The sequence below is a fragment of the Lissotriton helveticus genome, chromosome 11 (assembly GCF_964261635.1).
Source record: "Lissotriton helveticus chromosome 11, aLisHel1.1, whole genome shotgun sequence".
Classification (NCBI taxonomy): domain Eukaryota; kingdom Metazoa; phylum Chordata; class Amphibia; order Caudata; family Salamandridae; genus Lissotriton; species Lissotriton helveticus.
In genome coordinates, this window is record NC_136072.1 from 793,089,763 (window position 1) to 793,104,705 (window position 14,943).

The 14,943-nt window shown below is 49.0% G+C and overlaps 1 protein-coding gene across 4 annotated transcripts in view; it reads left to right on the top strand.

Annotated features, from left to right (window-relative positions):
- Positions 1–14,943, top strand: part of OGDH (oxoglutarate dehydrogenase) — a 666,388-nt gene that overhangs the window by 172,050 nt on the left and 479,395 nt on the right. The window lies entirely within an intron of this gene.

The following is a 14,943-nucleotide window of genomic DNA, read 5'->3' on the forward strand; positions in this document are numbered from 1 at the left end:
CAGTCACATTTCCGCTGGCTTGTCATCCTTATCAGAGCGGCTGCTCTTCTTTCTCCTTTGAAGTTTACTCCTTATTTGTTGCCACACGAGGAGATGCGAGGTAAGGCAGGCGGGTTCTTTACCTTCTTCTAAGCATCGTCGCCAATAAATTTGTAGTAAATTACTCAAGGAACGCTCCAGAGGAATTATAAATGAAGCGTTTATTTAGCTTAGAAGAAGCACAGCGACAGGGAGCAATGACAGAGACCAACTGTCAAACCACAGCGTTCTCAGACAAAGCCTGGAACCATGAAGCATGAAAGGTTCCAACTACAGGTGCCTGGGAGGCACAACACAGAGAATACTACAGACACCAACTTCCATCTCAGCACTTTTTAATCACAGAGTGTTTTGTAAATCTCCACAAACACATCTCTGTCTGGCGCAAGGCATGGTGCTGGAGGAACACTTACCTCTAACAAATGCTTCTGTTGCACCCTCCAGTGAGCCTAGCGCACCCAATTCAAACAGATGAATTGGGTCTGACCTTAAGTTGGCACAGTCAAGAGTCCATGACCATAGTAAACTGCTGTGGGGACAAAGGGCACCCCTGTCATATGCCTCGCTCCAGTTCTCTATCCTCCGATATTATCCTGTTTGTCATCACAAGTCAAGGCTTGTGATATTTGTAAACCTTTCTTTGAAAAAATTCGAGAAGACCTTGATAGATCACTGATGTTGGCTATTGTTAAGCAGAATATGAGGTCTGGCTTTTCAAAACCCAAAGTAAGCATACCAAGTTCTCATCAGAGTAGTCTGAGCACAATATTTCAAAGCAGTGTGTGGGACCCTGTGACTCGCTCCCTAAAGGTCAGTCACTTGGCCAGCTATTATCTATTGCTTCTAAGAAGCAAGAAGAAGAGATGCTTAACTCACAAAGGTTATTCCCTGCTAAGCATGAATTACCTTTGTAGAGGATTACATTTACCTCCGAATCGATGACTGGAAAACAAGCAGGTCCGTCAGTCATTCCAATTCCTGAGCATAGGCCAACAAAGGCACCTTTGAGACAGTCGGTTCTGTCAAAAAGAAGACTGTTGTTGGTTTTAACTCCACCATCAACTTCAATGCCATCGTCGAGAACACTGGCTCATAGTGCCACATACTACCTGTCGACTACTCAATACTCAATGAAGATATCGACAGAACTGACAACAGCAAAAACTTTGCTAACTTTCCTGAGATCTTCAGTTTCAGCCGCTTAGTCACCTCATCAGCCTCTGTTATTTTTGGCTTTTGCGTCAGCCATTTTACCACTACCTGCCATCTTGCCACTACAAACATTGATGGTGTCACTGGTTCGACACTAAAGCATTCTTCAGTTACGACGAATACCCAGCACTTTCAGAAGAATTAAATATTCAATATGTTGATTCTAAAGAAGCGTGTGAGGAAGCTATGTTCTCACCATGTAGGGAGCACAAGGTTCAGTCACCTAGAATAGGACAAGGAAGGGTGGCAGGAATGCCGTGTACCCTGTACACAGTCTACGATGCAAGTTCCTTTATAGATATTAAACTTGATCCAAGACATGATTAACAATCTCTATCAAAGGCTAACACATCCTGTACAACCACAGCCTGAAGTTGTGTCAATTCTTCAACCTCCAGTCATCTACCATTATCCTTCAACTGCAGCTCAAGAATACATGATGATTTAATTCCTAGACCAGGAGCATCTCCATGAACTCAGCCCTCCCAAAGAAGGTAGGTACAGAGCTGTGCAGTAGATGACTCCAATTCTGATGACCACTGAGATTACAGGCCACGTGATTATGATGATATTGGCAGCGGAAGATTATCATCTTTTAGTTACTATGATGACACGGATGCATCTGCCGCAGACTGACCTAATGAAATACATTTATAATTCCTTTTTCTAGGCAAGATCTGAGGGTTTCTCCCCCAGATGATCTGGGGAGTATTTACAGACATTGACATTGAACTTTAATGGTGTGCACTCTTAGTATTTGTGCACAGTGAGAGTAATCTGTTCTTCCTTACCTTTTCCCACAGGAGTTTACCATTCCTCTTTTGTTTTGTCTAAGTGCAAACACAAAGCTCGGAAGAAAACATTTAAACAGTCATGACGGAAAACTTTAATTTAAGTCCTGAACACTATTTGTGTGTCATGCTGCCAGTTGTCACAACTAAGGTAGAGGTTAGAATAGTGCTGCACTCTCAAACTTGTTTCGTCCAATATTTTGACTGGACAGCAGCCTGAATAATTATTTGTTCTTAGTTTCTCTAGCTCCGTATCATTCATAGATTTATAACTTATTCTCCGGTATCTGACTGTAAACAATATAAGTTCATCCATAATACTCAGTATCCTCTTGGGCTGCTATTACAGGTATATAGAGTTTTTCCGTGACATTGAGGCTCTTTCATGACTCGCATCTTTTTTGACTGTAAGAAAGTTATTTCTTTTTGCATGGTTGCCCCCACTTTTTGCCAAACTGCTGATAAGCGTTGACTGAGTGTGCCCTGGGTTCCTGCCAAACAGGTACCCAGGGCCTATGGTCTTTCCCTAAACTGCATTGAAAACAAAACCCAGTTGGCACTCTTTGGCCACAGGTCAGTCCCTTGTAGATGGTACTACAGGTACCAAAGGCACTGTGGCCAGGGAAGGCCTCTACTCCTGTGTGCCATGCCTACAACCCACTGTTCTGGCATAGGTCAGCCACCCCTCTAGCTGGGTGCACTATACCAGTGGTGAGGGTATAGGTGCATGAGCCCTGTGCCCCTACAGTCCATTCTTAGACATTGTAAGTGCAGTAATGCCATTAAGAGTATATGGTGCTGAGAGAAGAGTATATGGTGCTGGGAGTTTGTCATTAAGAACTCTACAGTACCATAATGGCTTTACTGAAAACTGAAGTTTGGTATCAAACTTCTCAGCACATTAAACCCACACTGATGCCGGTGTGGGATTAAATGAAAAATGCACACAGAGGGCATCTTAGAGATGCCCCCTGAAAAAAGACCTAACACTAGTGTCCAGGCTGAGTGGCTGCTCGCCAGCTGCCACCACCAGTCATGTTTCTGGACCCCAGGGTCGAGAGCCTGCTGCTCTTGGCGGTCTGAAACCATGCACATCCAAGACGAGGTGCCAAGCCTCCTCCCCCAGGATGGGCAGGATCCATGAAGGGGAAGCTTCTAAGGCTTGCCGCCTTCGTGAGCTTCCCCAGGCATTTTACTGCTTCCAGCAACTGGCCCCCACTGGTTTTGACACCCACTTTGGGCGGGAGAGTCAGTGGGAAAACCAAGTGAGGAAGGGAGGTGTGCCCACCGCCTTTGCCAACCGCACCCCTCATGTGGGGGAGGCGAAGGTGGAGCACAACTCTGTTACCGCCATCTTGATGAAGGGGGGACCCAGCCAACCAGAGTGAGGCATATGCCCCCCTCCCACTGGAGGGTGGCATAATAGGGGGTGTACCCACCCCAAAGAAGGGACCCATTGGTCCCAACCTTTTCCTACCTGTAACAGCCTTAAATCTAGTATTTAGGGGCCACCCTGAACCTTGCCTCCTCAGACAGGAGCCGACCAAGAAGAATAGAAGGACCTAAGAGCCGTGCTGAAGCGAGGAGGAGGAGGAGGAGGAGGAGGAGGAGGAGGAGGAGGAGGAGGAGGAGGACCCGACGGCCCGAGTTCGAGTGGCCCAACACCACGAGGAGGTCTCCCCGGCCATCCTGATCTGGGGATCACTGACCTGCCTCGAATCTCACAACGAAGCCTGCAGCCTCTTTCTGGAGGATTAAGCCAACCACAATCGGAGCTGCTAAGAAAACCTGATGCCTAAAAACACCCCTGCACCCGAAGTCCCACAGCCTTGGGTGGTCCAACGGCGGTGTCCCAGCATCCCAACTTACCTCTCCAGCCGGTGGTCACCCCCAGCAGATCTTCGTCCCTGAGCCTGCAGTCTTTGTTGAAACCGGAAAATCCCCATTGAAATCAACAGGGCACCCAACGCCAAAACACCCTGCCCCAGTGCCGCTGTGTGAGAAAGTGGCTCTGTATATACTGTTCCCAAATAGGTACAGTGTGCACATAGTCCACAGACCCACCCCAGAGGTTTGGCAGAGGCTAAAGTTACATATAACCGTATTCTCTAAAGTGGTAGCTTGGTCGCGCAGTAAGGCAATTTCAGAGGACAGTGTAAAGCATTTGTTGTACACCCTCAGTCAGCAAATGGTCTCAAGAACTGAACTCTAGGTCAAAATAAATAGTTATTTTATTTTAGAACCAACAAGGTATCACAATATACTTTCTCAGAATGAGTTACTTTATTTAAATACTTTGCAAATAGGCAATAGACTTTTGGAATGCAATAGTTACAGTTTGTTGCAATAGGCAACACAAATTCAACCCCAATAACACATTGAGCTCAATGGGAATTTCTAAAAGGAGGCAATAGATTACTTCCAGGATTACTTTTCTAACTGCAGGACTGGATCCTAGATTCAGTCCTGAGACAGGTACTGTAAACAGTTGAGCAAAATCGGTTTTGCAGCGTGAATCTTTCTGGATTCACTATGCTGTGCATTATTCCGCGGTCTTGTGGTTGGGTCCGGATTCGTAGTCTTTTCTTTGTGTTTTTTTTGGTTTTTTTTTTCTTTGCCCAGGTGGGCGTCGGCGTCACACCCCCCTTGGGTGTATTTCCGGTGACGTTGGCATGCTTCCTGCGGAAGCTCCCACTCTTGGGCGCCATCTTCAGATTCTTTTTTTCCGCGGTCGGGTCTGGATCGTTCCCGTTTGGGCTCCAGACATTTTTGGAGAAAGAAGAAAGAAAATGCAGAAAAGATGAGGAAGTCATCTGAAGACTCCAGGGGACTTCATCGACGTAAAGTCGGCAAGGAAAAGGCGTTTTTCATCGAGATCATCGACGACAGTCGACGAACACGCGACCAGAAAGGCCCTGGACGCTCGATGATGGACAACCCGCCGTTCAAGTTCTGCCGTAACTGCCACCACAAGTACGCGCAGAAGGACCAGCACCCGGTGAAATGAAATGAAATGAAAAATTCCACTTGTATAGCGCATAACCACCCGGAGGCCTCGCAGCGCTGTCGACTGATTACTGTGTCTGGCTACCGGGTAAGATTAGTACGCCTTTGAGAACAGGTGGGTTTTTAAATCTCTCCTAAATGACATCAGGTTGTCGTTTTGTCTGAGGGGTAAAGGCCTTTGCCTACCGGTGAACCACGAAAGCGGAGACTGCAACGCCTGTTCCGCCTTCGCCCCGAAGACCCTTCGTGTGAGAGAGAGGTAGAGGGTAGCACACGCCACCCTGCAGGGGAAGGCCCCGACTCCGTCCCTCTACGAGCTGGGGATGTCCTCCGAGGAAGAAGACAACGCTGCCGCCGAAGACGACAGCTACACGGTCGTAGAGACCGATTACACGAAGACTTCTGACAAGGTAGGAGACTCTTCGGCCCCCAAGAACCCGAGAGACTCTGAGTCTAGAAAAATCGAGGGCAAGACCCCGAAAGCGCCGACGCCAAAAAAGGCGGCGTCCGCGACTACTCCCAGGCCCAGCGGATCCTCCGAGAAGGAGTCCCCGGCGCCGAGAGCTGCTGATCAGCAGAAAACGTCGAAAATCGTCCCCAAAAAGGATCGATCGACGCCGAGGGAGAAAGACCCAAAACTGACGACGACGACCAGAGACCCCAAATCCGGGTCGACGTCGAAAACTTCGACACCGAAAGGTACGGCGACGAGCCATCCGCCGAAAAGAACGGCCAACCCATCCGACGCGGAACACGCGGCCGAGATGGAGAAGAAGAGAAGGCGCCTCGAGGCCGAAATGGAGAACATCATGCAGCGGAAGAAAGATTTCGATGCAAAGATGAAAGCCTTCACGATCCCTCACAAGACTAAGCCACCGGTGGTGGAGGCGGTCGAGGAGGAGGATGAGATCGCCGAAGTCGCCGAGGAACAAGACCAGGACGTCGAGGTGATCGACGACCAGGAGGAGTATGAGAATCCCTACGATAGTTACAACTATGGGGAGGAAGAGGAAAGCAAGACGGCACCCTCTGACCTACAGGAGGTAGATTACATAGATGTCGACACCGACAGCCCGGAGGAGGTGGTCGACACTTACCCCTCGAGGCCCTCGCCGCCGGACGACATCGGGGCCTACAACTCGGTGATACAATCTGCCGCAGCAGCTTTCATGCTCAAGCTCGACGAAGAGAAGCAGAAAGCAGACTTCCTTCTAGAAACATTGCTCCCAACACAAACGAGGAGCCAGTTCCGTCCAATGCTCGAAAGCGTCTTGGCTCAGGGGAAGGAAGCATTCAGGGAGCCCGCAACATGCAAGGCAGTAACTCCCAGAACTGAGAAGAAGTACAAGCATTCCACAAAGGACCCGGCCTACATTCAGGGCACGGTCTCCGCAGACTCTATTATCACGGCCACAGCAAGGAGGAGGGCTAACGTACCCACTACCTCTGGCCCGCCACCGGATAAGGAGAGCAAAAGGATGGATCTGGTGGGCAGAAGGATCGAACGGAATGCCGCGACCCACTGGCGCATGGCTAATTCCAACGCCCTGATAAACAGGCACATGTACCAGATCATGGAGGGGCTGTGGCAGTTGGTGAAGGACCTGCCCCAGGATGCCAGGCAGAAGGCCGAAAAGCTGGTTGAAGAGGGAAAAAGCGCTGCAAATTCTTGCCTTAAGACGGCCCTGGATGGGGCAGACACCGCCAGCAGGCTCATGATGATGGGCGTCCGGAAAGGAGGCACGCCTGGCTCAGGATCTCAGGTTTCAAACCGGAGGTGCAACACAGCATCCTGAACACACCGTTCAACGGCAACACGCTTTTCGGAACAACAGTTGATGACCCGCTCAGTCAACTGAAAAAAGATAACGAAACAGCAAGATCCATGGGAGCATTGCAGTTCAGAGGGAACAAGAGGGGCACCCCGTCACGGAGGCCCGGCGGGAGAGGCGTAAACCAGCCAGGTACATCACACCAGGCTTTCCAGCAAACGCACCAGGCAGACTCGCAGGCTCAGCATGGTCAGCAGAAGCAGTCCTGGCAGTACCAACAAAGAGGCCAGTCCTTTCGAGGGAGAAATGGACGGGGACAAAATAGGAGAGGGGGCAGCAGCCCACCTGTAAGTGACTTCAAAAAACTCTGTGTGCCCGCCCACAAAGAAGATCCCAGGGGGCAGCACGTACAGATGGGCCAAGACAAACTAGATACCTACGACCACATGACACCAGTGGGAGGAAGATTAAGATTTTACCTCCGAGAGTGGAGAGAAATCACATCAGACAAATGGATCCTCAACATTATCCAATTCGGATACTGCATAGAGTTGGAGGGGAGGCCAACAAGCAGAAAACCAAAAAGAAAAACACTAGCAAGCAAGCAGCTGCAGTGTCTTCAGGAGGAGGCAAAGGAACTCCTGCGGAAGCAGGCCATAGAACGGGTACCCTTCAAGGAAAGAAACACAGGAATATACTCAACGTACTTCCTGGTACCAAAGGTAGACGAGACAATGAGACCCATTCTGGACTTACGGTTCCTGAACAAATTCATAAGAACGCAAAAATTCAAAATGACCTCCCTGCAAGAGGTGCTCCCACAATTGCAGACCGGGGACTTCATGGTCACAATAGACCTCAAAGACGCCTACCTGCACATCCCAATGAACAGAAAGCACAAACACATGCTCAGGTTCACCATTGGAGAAAGCCACTACCAGTTCACGACACTGGCCTTCGGACTAAAATCAGCACCAAGGGTCTTCACAAAGTGCCTCGCGGCAGTCGCAGCGCACCTACGAAGGCAAGGAATACACGTATACCCTTACCTGGACGACTGGCTGGTGAAAGCAAACTCATACCAGAAATGCAAGCAGCACGCACATACAGTGACGAGCACGCTCATAAGCCTGGGGTTCTCCATCCATTGGAAGAAATCATCAATGGAGCCGGAACAGGTCAAGATCTTCCTGGGAGCACAGATCAACACCTTACAGGGCAAGGTGTTCCCCAGCGAGAAGAGGTGGAGGGCGCTGGTGAAGGAAACTCGCCTCTACCGGAAGGGACAAGCTCGGACAGTGAGGACTGCGAGCAAGATCATGGGCATGATGGCATCATGCATCCACCTGGTACCAAATGTACGACTCCACATGAGACCCATTCAAGAATGGCTACAGGAGCAATGGTCACAAGCTACAGGCGGTTGGGAGGATCTAGTGGTTGTAACGCACGCAGTGCAGAAGGAGATGGCATGGTGGACCATGGAGAACATAACAAGGGGAAAGCCTCTAACGCCCCCAACGCCAACAGTGACCATCACCACAGACGCATCCCTGAAGGGATGGGGCGCTCACATGGAGGAGCTCAAGGTGAGGGGACTGTGGACGCCAACAGATGCGGCGAAGCACATCAATTACCTAGAACTGAAGACAATCTTCCTTGCACTGAAAGCCTTTCAAACAAGACTGTACAAGCACAAGGTGTTGATACAAACAGTCAACACCACTGCGATGTTCTACATCAACAAGCAGGGGGGCACACAGTCAGCCCCGCTTTCAACGCTGGCGCAGGAGATATGGAGATGGGCCATCCCTCTCAAGATAGACCTGCTAGCCATACACCTACCAGGGAAGGACAACATACAAGCCGACTGGCTCAGCAGGCAGACATCGGCATCCCACGAGTGGGAGCTCAATGCTCAGGAGACAAGGTACCTGTTCGACAGGTGAGGGACACCATCGGTGGATCTGTTTGCCACACGCCAGAATGCAAAATGCCCAAACTTCGCATCCAGGCAGCCCGAGGAGGGGACACTGGGGAATGCCCTATGGATAGATTGGTCAAGGACATTTGCTTACGCCTTTCCCCCGATACCACTGATACAGAGTGCTGAGCAAGTGCAGAGCGAGCAACATGACACTGATACTGGTCGCACCATAGTGGGCGAGGCAGACATGGTACTCGCAGATCATGGAGATGACACAGAGTGCACCCCACAGATTCAGCAGGAGGAAAGACCTACTCTCCATGCAGAACGGAGAGGTACTACATCCAGAGGCAGAGAGCATGAGCCTAGTAGCGTGGCTCCTGAGGACATAGAGTTCGCACATTTGAGACTACCAGAAAGCACCCTGAGGGTACTTCGTGAGGCACGAAGGCCCAGCACTCGGAAGTGCTACGTTGCGAAATGGAAAAGATTCACAATATGGTGCAGACAGGAAAGACTCCACAATAAAATGAAGAGGGACTCCACAGTGCTAAGGTACCTGACGCACTTGCTGGAAAAGAACCTTAGCTCATCCTCTTTAAGAGTCCACTTGGCAGCGATAGTTGCCTACACAAGGGGAGAAACGTGCAGGAGCTTCTTCACATCACAGGTGGTGAAGAGATTCCTAGAAGGAGCAAAAAGGATCGCACCACCCAAGCGGGTGCCGCCACCTGCATGGAACTTGAACACCGTCCTAACGGAACTCATGAAGGAGCCCTTTGAACCACTTCACAAGGCCTCCCTAAAGATGCTAACTATGAAAACAGCCTTCCTGGTTGCAATAACGTCCTTACGCAGAGTAAGCGAGCTTCAAGCGCTGACGCTACAAGAACCCTACATACAAATACACAATGATAGAGTTGTGATGAGGACTGACCCACACTTCATGCCGAAGGTGGTATCCAAATTTCACATGAACCAGTCTATACAGATACCGAGTTTTTTCCAAAAACCAACAACCAGTGCAGAGCGAGCTCTGCACACCCTGGACGCCAGAAGGGCAGTCATGCACTACATTGAAAGGACAAAGGGACACAGGAAAACAAAACAGTTTTTTGTGTCATTCGCAAACAGCTTCATGGGGAAAGCTGTAACCAAAAAGACCATTGCACGATGGATCGCACAGACAATTCAACTCTGCCACAAGCGTGCAGGACAAGAACTGGCAGAGGGGACACGTGCCCACTCCACCAGGAAGAAGGGCGCTACAATAGCCTTCCTGGCTAACACACCCATAGAGGGCATATGACTGGCGGCAACATGGGCTTCGGTGCACACGTTCACGAAGCACTACTGTGTGGACATACAAATGAACAAGGAAGCTCAAGTTGGACAGAAGGTGCTACAGCACATATTCAACACCCAACGCTCATCTTCCACCCAGCCGCCACAGAGATGAGAAACTGCTACAAAATCTATGCACAGCATTGTGAATCCAGAAAGATTCATGCTGCAAAACGAATAGTTTTCTTACCTGTCGGTGTAGTTTTGCAGCTTGAAGATCTTTCTGGATTCACTAGCGAACCCACCCACCTCCGCCAGAAAGATGAGGCTGGAGAGAGAAGAGGTGGTTAACTAAAGAAAGGACTTTAAAAGTACAAAGCGGTAAAATACCAACTAAATAGAACATTGCCATTACTTCGGAAACGAAAGAAACACGGAAAAAAAGAACCCGAAGATGGCGCCCAAGAGTGGGAGCTTCCGCAGGAAGCATGCCGACGTCACCGGAAATACACCCAAGGGGTGTGTGACGCAGACGCCCACCTGGGCAAAGAAAAAAAACCACAAAAAAAAACAAAGAAAAGACTACGAATCCGGACCCAACCACAAGACCGCGGAATAATGCACAGCATAGTGAATCCAGAAAGATCTTCAAGCTGCAAAACTACACCGACAGGTAAGAAAACTATTCGTTAAGTCACACTAGTAATTTTTAGTAATATTTTGGTATTTTTAAAGTTGACACTTCGAAGAAATTTCACAGAAAAACAGTCAATGATTTCCTATTAAAGAAAATTAATTAGCAGGTAAGTGGGGTTATGATTACTCTTTCTAACTCTGGGATGGATCCTAGATCCAGCACTGGTACACCACCTGTAAACAGTTGAAGGATTGTATTTGTTATACAGGCGATTTTTAACGAATATTTGTAAGTTTGTAAAATCGACACAAACTTTTTCAACAAAAACCAGGCAATGATATCCAATGGAAGGAAATTCAGATTGCATGGAAAGGTTGTTTGTGTTATTTTTGTAATCCAGTGCTGGGCTCCTAGGTCCAGCACTGGGACATCTATCTTAAACAGGTAAGTAATTACGTTTTTGTAGTTTGTACAGATTTTAAGGAATATTTGTAATTTGCAAAAATCGACACTTAGAAGAAATTTCACAGAAAAACAGTCAATGATTTCCTATGGAAGAAAATTGAGTTAGCGGTAAGTACGGTTGTAATTACTTTTCAGGGTCAGTGCTGGGTACCAAGATCCAGCACTGGGGTCTCTCCTGATAGCAGGTGAGTAAATCGGAATTTGTTGTTCGGCTGATTTTAGACTAATATTTTAAAGTTTCAAAACTCCACACTTAGAATTTCAAGTGAAACCAGTCCATGTTACCCTATGGAAGAAAGGTGAGTAATCAGCTTTTGGGTAAGTACTAGACTGGCAAGGCTAAGGTTCTGGGCATAGACTCGGGGGTCTCCCAGGGTCAGGTAAGTACAGTTGTTACACCCTCAGCGGCACAGGGGCCCTTGGTTGGTGACTGCTGGCTAGCAGGCCACGCGGTTGTGGGAGCTGGGCTCCTGGTTACTTACTCAGGGCAAGTGAGATAGGATAGAGGTTTCACTCGCAGGGGCACTCAGGCGGCTGGGTGCAGGGTGCTTTTGAGCCATCGGGTCGCTCAATGTTATTCAATGGAGATCTTGGAAAGTGAACAAAGGCTGCAGGCTCGGGGACAGAGATTCTTCAGGTGCGACCACCACTTCGAGAGGTAAGTTGGGAAGCTGGAGGAGGGGTGGACACCAAGGAGTTGGGCACAAGAGGCCGTGGGTTGCTGGGTGCAGGGGTGTCTTTTGGCGTCGGGAAATCTTACCCACAGCTGATCACGGTAGGGGGGGGGGTCCCTGGTTCTGAGGCTGCAGGCGTCGTCTGGTTCGTCGAGGGGGGTCTTTAAGCACTAGACTTCGGGTCCCAGTCGCCAGGGGGATGTCCTCGTGGTCTTGATTCACTCCGGCACAGTCCAGGCTTGACGGGTGCAGTGTGTGCTTTCCAGGCTGATGCCAGGGCTTGTTACTTGCTGCGAGCAGTACCACTGCTCGTGGGACACCCAGGTAGTCAGAGTCACAAGGCAGTGAGGTCCTCCGGGGATTTTGAGGTTGCTGACCACTAGAGTCGCCGGGGTTTAGCAGTAGCAGGTTCGAGGGTCAACAGGCCGGTAGGGCTGGGGCCAAATCGGTTGGTATCTTCCTCTTTTTAGCCGCTGCACGGCAGGTCTTTTTGTTCCTTGTTCTTCTTTCTTGTTTCGGAATGTGGATCTGGGGAAGTAAGGTTCAGGGTGCCCCTAAATACTAAGTTTACGGGCGTTACAGGTACGGTGAGGGCAGAGACCAATGGGTCCCTGCCCTGAGGTGGGTACACCCCCTATCCTGCTCCTCTCCTGTGGGAGGAGGGCAGGAGCCTATCTCTGATTGGGCAGGGCTCCCCATCTTCAAGATGGCCAGAGCCCCGTGTTGTTTCACCTCGCCTCTCCCACCTGAGGGGTGGAGTTGACTCAGGCTGGCACATCCCCTTTCCTCACTGAGGGTTTCCCACCAGTCTTCCCGCCAGAGTGGGGGTCAGAACTGGTGGGGGCCGGTTGCTGAGTACAGCAAGTGGCCAGGAGAAGTTCACAAAGGCGGACTGCCTTTGTAGCTTCCCCTGCCCATCTGGGGGAGGAGACCTAGCACCTCGCCCAGGATGTGCATTGTTGCAGGCCCAGGAGAGCTGGGGGCTCTCCACCCAGGGGTCCAGCAACATGTCTGCTGTGTGGCAGCCTAGTCAGCCTCTCAGACAATACGTGGACTGTAGGTTAGGTTTCAGGGGGCATCTCTAAGATGCCCTCTGTAGTGCATTTTACATTAAATCCCACACTGGCATCAGTGTGGGTTTAATGTGCTGAGAAGTTTGAGATCAAACTTGTCAGTCTTCAGTGTAGCCATTATGGTACTGTTGAGTTCGTAATGACTAGCTCCCAGCACCATATACTCTTAATCTGATCACTGCACTTACAGTGCCCAGGAATGGCCCTGGGTCCTGTAGGGGCACAGGCTCATGCACCTGTGCCCCCTCTACTGGCATAGAGCACTCAGCTAGAGGGGTGACTGATGTATGCCGGGGCAGTGGGGCACACAGGGTTGTGTGCCATGTCGAATCTTTGTTTAGTTCTGCACCAGGACACTCAGCCTGCAAAGGCAGTGTGTGGTTGTCAGGGTACTTGGCCCCTAAGGGTGGCACAGTAAGTGCTGCAGCTCTTAGGGGTCTACTCTGGTCACAATGCCCTGGGTACCTAGTGTACCATTTACCAGGGGCTGACATGTGGCCAGAGATGCCAATTGGGTTTAGGCTTTAGTACAGTTTTTTAAGGGAGGAACACAGGCCCTGAGTACCTGATTGGCAGGGACCCAGGGCACAGCAAGGAAAAGTCTATTAGGTATCAGGCAAAAAGTGGGAGGGGTTACTGCAACAGAAACCCACTTCCCTACACGCTGCGGGTGTACTTTGGGTGCTATCTCGGATCCCCCTTTGCCTTGAACCTAACACCAGGAGCTTTGCTCCCACAACCTTGTGGCCTGCTCGTAAGCAGCCTCCAAATGGAGGCCCCCTAGCCCCCTTTGGATAACATTGGGCCTCAGCACTCTGCACCCGGCAGCTCTAGTGCCGCTGAGGGTGCTTTGAGAATGCATCCTTGACCCTGGTGGAACCCTTGCTCTAACCCCAGAAACTCGACCCCAAAGACAGAGTATTTACCTGTTAACCAATAACTTCATTTCTCTCCATAGGAATAAATTGACTGTTTTCCCTTGAAAAATGTTCTAAGTGTGGAGTTGATTTGTATGAAAACCTGAAAAACGACATCTGTGCAAAACTGATTCTACTTACCTTTTCTCTAGGAAATGTCCCAGTGTTTTATCTAGGCATATCGTAGAAAAAGTAACTTGAAAAGTAATTTCTACATTATAACCTACATGTGTTTCAAACAACTGTATTTGAACTTGCATTCAATTGTAAAACATTGCATAAGATTTTGCAAAGCATGTATTTCACTTACCTGTGACAGGCTTGGCTTGGTTCTAGAAATAAAATAACTTAATATTTTTATACAAACCAAATTGGTCTGAGTTCAGTCTGAGTGTGTGACATCAATCGCTGATTGAGAGGGGACAAGAAATGCTTAACACTGCCCTCTGATAGAGCCTCACTGCTCGTCCACACTACCACAAATTAAGAGTAAGGTCATATATATTTTTACCTCTGCCTACCTTTAAGGTTCCACTGGATTCTCTGCCCACTATACCTCACTTTGGTATTTCTTACAAGGACACGTAAATGTGATCCGCTAAGACTAGATGTGCACCTTACCCCCTCAAATGGTCGAGGTTTCAGTACCTGTTACTGAAGAAGTAGTAAAATGCTAATACTTTTGAGGCCCTCCTGAAGGCCATATTAACGAGGCCAGTGTAAACTGCGCTTCGAAAGTGCATTAGGCTTCTTCAAAGCATTCTCCAAAACAATATGGGAAGTACAGAGGAAATGATAGAATCACCCTCCTTGCAGATCCATTCAAACAAAAGGATTCTATCAATGTGTGTTGGTGATACATTTTTAATTTTTAGGGTTTTGGCAATTTTATAAGTATTTTAAAAGCACATAGTGCCCTCATCTCACCAATCTGAGAGAGAGACCAACACTGCACTTCTTCAAAGAATTCTCTTGTGCCAAGTAACGTTTTTCTGTCCATGTTTGTTGACTTCTTGTTCTAGTTGACCTTATGAATGTGCATGGGAGGAATGTCTTCTTAACCACTAGAACGTGGGGTAGTTTAACTGACAAAGAGCTGAAAATTGAAATGCAAAGTGTCACTTGGCACAATGAGGCTACTATAGC